The sequence below is a fragment of the Coptis chinensis genome, chromosome 1, assembly GCF_015680905.1.
Source record: "Coptis chinensis isolate HL-2020 chromosome 1, ASM1568090v1, whole genome shotgun sequence".
Lineage (NCBI taxonomy): Eukaryota > Viridiplantae > Streptophyta > Magnoliopsida > Ranunculales > Ranunculaceae > Coptis > Coptis chinensis.
The window spans coordinates 42,607,297-42,615,383 of record NC_141456.1 but is presented as its reverse complement, the minus strand read 5'-3'; the positions used below and the strand labels follow the sequence as shown (position 1 = coordinate 42,615,383).

The following is an 8,087-nucleotide window of genomic DNA, read 5'->3' as shown; positions in this document are numbered from 1 at the left end:
TTCACCCAATTTCGTGATTAAAAACTCAATTCAACACCCCAATCCTTAACAACAAGAAATGCGAGTGTGGAGATTCAAAATTTATTTGAATTAAGGCCGTATTTTTCCCGCGAAAGGTGAGTAATTTTGTTTCAAACAAATAGTTTAAACTCATTTCAATGGATTTGATGTGTTATCAAGATATTTGAATGGGGTGATTGTATAATTCGGCAAAGAGCTATTTGGAGAGGTAATGGCTTAACGAAATCAGCCGAGAAGAAAGCTAAATGAAGAATTCTTACTGATTTGGTAAGAGACTTTTATATTCTCTAGTTCTATACTTTGTTTCATATGCCTGAGAATTTTAAAAGCAATGATTCTAAGTTTATATGTATTAGAGTAAATTCGCACCCATTCATTGATGAAGTTATTATGGTTGGAGAGTGTTGAAATTTGGATGGGATTGTGATGTATTGAAAACAAAAATAATTGAAATTGGTTGTTGAATGTCGGCAGTAGCTTGTTTGGAGAAGATTGAGTTGAGCGATATCGGTGGAGCAGCTAGCTAGGGAGCTGTTCTTACTGACTCGGTAAGAATTATATATATTCACTCTATTTTAGGGAAGTTTATGTTAGTTATATACTTGTTTAGGATTAGGTCGATTGATGAACGATTGATAAGGAACACCCTCGTAATTATTTCTAGATTTAAGGTGAATTGAAGAGTGGAATTTGTTTGTAGTTGGAGTTGGGAAAAATCTTAATCGTTAGTGGAATTGATAGGAGTGGTATTGACATAAAGGCCGCGGAAACTGTCAGAGTATCAGTGCCAGAAATGGCTTGTAGCGCAGTTGACCGTAGTTATAGGAAAAGATACCTGAAACCAAATTCGTAGCGTCAAGATTTCTTCTCGACTTACGTTAGATAAGAAGTCCTCGATCGTTCGATAAATTCTAATAACCTACGTGTATATGATGTTATAGGAGTCAAATAAGAGTGGATTCGGTTAAGCGGGCTCGATTCGGTTAAGTGGGCTTGAGGAGAATGGAGCTTGCTAAGGTAGGAACCTACATACCAATATATAGCATGCTTATTTTCATGCATGATTTAATTTGTTTAAATTTGTAATAGATAGTTTGCGTATCAACCATGCATGTATATATATGATATTCATGTTTTGCATTGTAGTTTTCCTCGATATAAACTAAGTATAGGGATAGCTTTTGTGTGAAAATAAATGAGTTTGTGAAATTGGGGTAGTTGGGATTGTTTTCTTTGTTAAAAGAGTAAAACTGGTTTTGGGAAGGGTTCTCGTCTCTTGTCTCAGTGAGGAGACAGAGAGATGGATTTTGTGATGCGGGAAAGGATTTTCCGGTTGTTTGTAACTATGTGTAAGGTTCTGGATTGTCCCAAGGATGGTTGTTGTGATTTACGATGATTCGCCATTTGGGAATCATCGGTTGTCATTTACTATGACTGGCCCGTTTGGGAGTCATAGGTTGCGTTTACTCGATTGTGGGAAATACAGGAACTCACACATATAGAACCAACAGTTTTAAAAGAAAAACTAAATATGTAACTATAGTATTTGGAAATAATCGGTAATAAATTTATATATATATATATATATATATATATATATATATATATATATATATTACTATGCTTATCAATTTAGGGATTTAGAAAAAGGAATTGTGAATTCCTATAAAGAAGGAACCGTTGTCGCATTTTTGGAGACGGCAGTAATTTCTAGATGCCAACCGTGGTGTACACCTTTCGAGGTGGTGGGCCACCTTTAAAGGGATGCATCACCGGATGTAGTCCGAATTCATTTTCTACTTTTCTAGATAACCATGCTTGTAATGCGTGTCACGCTTTGTATGGTGATTAGCTTGTGTGGGGTTACATGTTACCTCGATGAGGTTTAGGCGAGTGAGGAGAGTTTAGTCCACTCCTGGATGTGTGTCAGGATCCTGAGCAGTCTGCAGTCGTCGAACGGTTGACCACCGTAAGTTAGGTGACAACCCGTGGTCACAGGGCCCACCTGAGCCCTAAAAGCTTTGGGGATTTTGTGTGTACGAACACGACAACGATATTTCAGCTCCCTGCCGATAAAATCAGGAAAACAACGGTGCATGGTTCAAACTGGAAAGTACTGAACCGAGATTTGCCTGTGACTGGGGCTGAGTACCAATTGTACCCTCACCATTCTAATAGGATGCAGCGGCCACAATAGTTGTATGATGATTGCGAAAAACTCTATTTTGTATATCAATGAAGCATGTCAAAATGATTTCTGCTAGTTAGTGATGTATATATATAGTCACGATATTTGAATACTTTTATGGAAACCCGGCATGTTTTAAATGTTTTCTATAAGTAAACTATTTATTGGTTATGTGTGTTTCTACTGGGCATAGTTGTTTTGCTCATCCTACATTAACATTTCAGCCGATCCAGTTGCAGAGGAGACTTTCCCTACCACCGAGGATGATGGTTATGGGGATTTGGGTGGTTTCCCTTATGCTTGACGAGGGACAGAGTCGAGTGATTTTGGTTGTATAGAGAGAGACTAGTTTCTTTTGTTGTATATATAGAGAGCTAGGTCATTTTGATGTAATAATCAATGTATTTGGCAATGGTTCTCCTTGTTTTGTAGATATACCGTCATATCCCTGTAGTATCTAAAGTTAAGACTAGTATGTATGGTTGTTGGATATATATATGGTTGGAAGGATGAATCATGGGATGTCCAGGGGTTATGACAGGTTTTTTGTATACAAAATGTCGATTAAACAAAGGAAACTCTGTCGAAATTTCATTAGAATTGGGATGGTGTCAGCCTCGAGATTCACTCCTCGTCCTCGGGATGTGTGTTGGGTCTCAGGGCGTGACATTCTCTTTTCCCCATCTTTCTGTTTGTGATTATGTTTAGGATTATATTTGCGATTTCCATGAATTCATGGATTCATTTTCTACAACTTCCATGCATTCATTATTACATTTTTTTTTAATTTAGACTTACACATGAATTACATTAAATTTGAATGTGACAGAATGGATTGCTCTATTTGACAAATGAGAGAACAAGCTCGTGAAAGATACAGAGTTTGAAGACTACTTCAATGTTGAGAGAATAAATGCACAAAATGTTAAAAGGCATGCAAGAAGACGACGCCCCGAGAGACCTAACAAAGACGACAAGTGCAATCGGTGAAGTTGCGAGAGATCAAAATATTACTTCTCAAATTTCAGAAACTTATAGTCGCTCAACGGACACCGCACAACACTTTTATCGTGAACATCATCGAAACTATCGCGAGGAATTTCCGAGACTCATGCACGCTTTTGTTGCGTTTCATCCGGCGATACAAGGACTCCGCAGATTTTGCATGGCCATTTTGTTCACCGAGAGACATCTAATTTTTGTTGTAAATCTAGAAAGATTGTGCTTACTCATATCTCATCCCCACCAGAAATCTTAGCACTTTTGAGGACCAAACACCTATTGGTCGTGATTTTCAACGCCAAATCCGCTCTTACAATCATGTATTTTTGTTCACGCCGATGGGTGTGCAATTCGATAAGGATTTGGCTAATGAAGAACAAGGAGTTTATACATTTCGTGCTCAAGGTGGTGTATACTATAGAATTGGAAGCCTTACTCTTTGGTGAAGGAAGCAAACCTAGATTTCTGCAGATGTATATATACGATCTTGAGCATGAATTACAACATTGTCTCCGTCCGAGAACGATGGACTAAATTTGGAAATTGTTCAGAAAATCAAGCATGTATTGGATGTTAACTGTTTTCGTTAGAGTCTTGAGACAGATTGGACAACGCGATGGCATAGCACAATGTAGATTGATTATCAAAGAACAATCCCCATCGACGGCAGTACTCTCTTCCAAGTGCATCCCAAGTTGTCATACCGGTAGTTGGCGCACCGATGAAGAAATTAATGGTGGGAGGGAGATCATTGTTCAAGGCATGCATGGACGGTTGATCCCAATCTTTGGAAACAAATGGCTCTTGTGATCCTTTGCAATACCCTTTATTGTTACCTTATGAGAGTTATGGGTGGGATCTTAATACCGGAGCAATAATAGAAATAGTGTGACATGTCGTGAATTTTGTTCTTATGTGCTTCAAAATCGAAGCTCTTTTTACAACCTGTTTTAAAGTCTACACATTTTACAAACCTTCTATTGACCTCCTCTCATAAATTATTTTACTTTATCTATACGGAATCAAATACATGTTGATTGCTTTGCCATACTTAATTTTATTTTACACACTCACAATTTGTTTACTTTAAATGATTATGTTATCTTATTATTTGTTAAAGTTGGTTGAGCATACTTGATCTTAGTGTATACGGTTGTAGATAATATGCTTTGTTATACCATAATAGAGTTGCTATTTTTCCCATGTTTTAATCTGCTTATGCATTCCCTTAATTTGTTGATGCCTTTAAAATATCATTTTGTATTTGATATGGTTATAATCATTTATCTATATAATTTGTAGATTAGGCAGCATGATAACTTTCTCCGCCATTTGTAAAAAGTAGTTTTTTTTTTGTTCTTTTTCTGTTTCTCCTAATTACTGCTTTACATGTCTTTTTTGTTCTTTTGAAGACTCTAGCATCAACTATTTTTCTATAAAGTTGCTTGTCACCTGGTTGTCGGATTTATGTGCCCCGAAATTTCAAGGCATTGCTGAATTTGAGCCTCCTCCCTCACCGAGCTATGGTCACACATTCCCAAGGGACGAGGACTTTCTTGAAAAGAGCCGGTGGCTGTTCCACCCGCCACACCTCCGTTACTTTCGGTACAATGCGAACCTGAACCATCTACAAAGCCTCAACATGTTGTTCTCAACCATCTTTATATAGACAAAGGATGGCCTTCTCAATCTCTCGGGTTGCTCTTGGGTTTACTCCACGGGTTTCAGTCCAAATATGTCATCAGTAGTCCTATACAAGCCTCTTAGAAAATGAAGAAATGGACTCCCCTCCTCTCCAAAATTCCCTCGCACTATCTGTAGATAGCGGTTTCATGTTAGGTAGGAGGTCCCTGTAATAGATCGACTTTTTTTCTCGTTTAATCTCAGATCTTACAAATTTTTTTGTTGCATCTCTTACTCCTTATTCTTGAAGCATATTTCTTTTGTTTTTCTAACCAAGTTATGTATCTTGGGCTTGTTTGTTTTGAGTACTATTAAAGGAAAATAAGAAAAAAAAAAGATATTAGCATACAGATTTAGGTTTCATATTTTCTCATGGTTATGTAATCTTGATGTGATTGGGTTTCCAAATTACTTAGAGGAGAGGTTACAGGATTGATCAATAATTTAGTAAGAGTATCAAAACAGTCGGCTTACATGTTATGATTTCAACGTCTTGGACAATTTATATATCTTTTTTACGGTTAAAATAAACTACTTGTTTCTTCACTTTTTAAATTTGTAGAGAGTTGATCTTGAAAGGTCAAGACATCGAACTATTATCACCTCGGATGTTAGGCGTCAAATTTTAGTCATGAATCGGAAGGCCAAGGAGGATTGGGAGAAAAACAAATCGAGGAAACCCTAAAGATCCGGAAAGTTAATGAAGTAAGTATCTAGTTCATACAAATTTGGGTTATGAAGTTCCTTTATGTTTCTAATTTCGTTTATGGAAGTTCCTTTATGTTTTTAATTCCATGACCCAGCCCTTTGAATCCATGTTGAAGGAGTGCTCCCCTAAAAAGTATGCCGATCTTCAAAAGGCCATCCACACCTATTTAGGTTGGTATTCATTTATTATTTATGTCAACTTATTTAATATTCCTTCTTTCTTTATTACATCATATCATATCATATTTTTGCATGTCTTGCGCATGCGATTACCAAGGAAACCACTTCAACCGACACGAATCAAGCAAAGATCTTCACGGAAATGCGAGGTACATACATTCTTACCAATATATTTTTTTTAAACCTTCTCTCGTTTATATTTAAATTAACTCGGTAATTTGTCTTCGCAATTTCTGCTTCACTTAGTTCTTCCGATGAACCCCCGGCCCAAATACAGATGGGGTCACACTCAATCCCGGATACTACCCAGGGGCGGATCTTGTCGCTAAACCAAATGGAAAGTCTTTGGAGCTATTACAACTGCTTTAGCTAGTCTTTGGACACACATTACAATGGGATCGGTGGAGCTTGTCTTACACCCACTTAGACTTGCATTTGAAACCAAGAATTTAAAACTCCGAGCCTGCCCTTGATTGTCTTCATGTACGCGTTTTCATCTCTTTCAATCAGTAACTTGAACTTTGTGTCATTCTTTCTTTCAAGAAATCTTTTGGCTACCTTAGTCCGATCACGTTCTTTGAATGATCAGATCTGAAAACTCATTGCTTATGATCATTTAGAAGGTGATCCCGGACCGGATGGTGCTAAAAATGCTTCACTATTTACGGACATTCCGAACATGGTTTGTGGTTGTGTTGATAATTCTTCGTCGATGGGTGCGTTGGAGATTTCCCAATAATTTTCACAACATTTCTAGCTTGTACATGCTTCTTACTTTTCTTCGACTGAATTTGTATTTGCGGTACAATTTTACAAGTCTTGAAGGTGCTTCTTCTTCTTTGTAGCATCACATAAGTTCAGAGGTATATTCGAGGGGTTGAACGAGAAGTTGCTTTCATTTTTGTTAATTTTGGAAAATTAAACTCTTGTCTTGTACATTCTTATCGGCCAGTAGCATCACACAATTTTGGTTTTTCTATGGCATTCAAAGCCTTCAAGCAGTGGAATAACAAGTACTCTAAAATTCACAGATGGGCATGAAGGAAGAGAATGATGAAGTTACTTAACCAAGACTAGGCTTTTATCTCTTGAGCTTTTACAGGTTAGTCCTATGGCCTTCTATGGCCTTCACTATTATCCTGCATATCATTGCCTCTTTGTTCATGAGATAAGCTACTTTACATTTAACAAAAAATCGTCTTTATGATGAGTGAGCATGACTCACTAGAGGAACACTTCATTGAAGTCAGTTAAGTTCGACGATCAGTTGATCACATCTCATAATTGCACCTCTTTCTTTTGCTTCGACCTCAACCATGATCGGTTTATGGGAAAGATTTATGCTTACGTGTTTTGAGGAATGACTTGACTTTTTCGCCTAAATCTCATCAATAGGAACTTAGAAACGCATTCTCAAAATTGTCAATTGCAACTTGCAAGACACCAATTTCCTCGGTATCATCAAAATCTTAAACTAGCGCCTTTACCATACGAGAGGTTACTAATGCATCCATTCCTAACGCTTTCTTATAAGAAGATTAGATAAACCGCACCACTTAGGCACTTAATGATGTATGCATTCTCATTTTCGTTTTCTCGTTTCCATTTTCACTTCACCAAATTTCTTCTCTCAGAAACGAAAAATTTTCAATGTACAAGCACAATGCACCGATAGGTGGTGACCACATTGAATGATCCGTATACACCTAACATGACAGTTTGGTACATTTTCTGCTAAAAGATACTAAATTAGGTAGGCATTGGAAAGGTAAATAAAAATGTGCCAAGTCCCAAAGCCTAGTGGTGTGGTCTTTCGGTGGCGATGTAGAATGGAAGCTTGTCACCGCTTGAGAATGTTTCAACTACTAGATGCCCGTTCTCGTGGTAAAATTTAAGAGAGACATTTTGGAGTAGTTTGCTTCTTCTTGTATATCTTTTGCCTCTCTTGTTTCCTGTTTTCCTGTTCCTAATTAATGGTGTCGGCCAACTTGGTATCAATGAACATGGCACAATCAATTACCGATGTAGATAATGGGCATCGCGATCGATATCTGACAGAGGGTGAATTTTCTTAAGAATTTTTTTCACCATTGCGTTGTGCTTTAGACCTTATTCGGGAGATAGGATGTGAAAAAAAAAATACTATATGTTTGTTTACACCACTCATTTGTTGGCCAAACAATTATCACATGATCATTTTGCAAAGAACAAAAAATCAAGTGTCTTCTGTTGTTTGATGTCATGAGTGAAGTTGCTTCTTCTTTGTGGTATGTATCATTAAAGAATGCATTGAAAGCAGCAGAGT

At 37.3% G+C, this 8,087-nt stretch overlaps 1 long non-coding RNA gene across 2 annotated transcripts; it reads left to right on the top strand.

Moving 5' to 3' along the window:
* Positions 1 to 215: 215 nt before the first annotated feature.
* Positions 216 to 3,159, top strand: LOC147524102 (uncharacterized). 2 transcript variants are annotated; one of them, XR_015196870.1, is made up of 4 exons: positions 216 to 288; positions 496 to 569; positions 963 to 1,038; positions 3,039 to 3,159. It is a non-coding gene; the product is annotated as an uncharacterized LOC147524102 (long non-coding RNA). The 2 variants fall into 2 exon arrangements; XR_015196869.1 differs by lacking the exon at positions 3,039 to 3,159 and adding an exon at positions 2,449 to 2,677.
* The last annotated feature ends 4,928 nt before the right edge of the window (positions 3,160 to 8,087 follow it).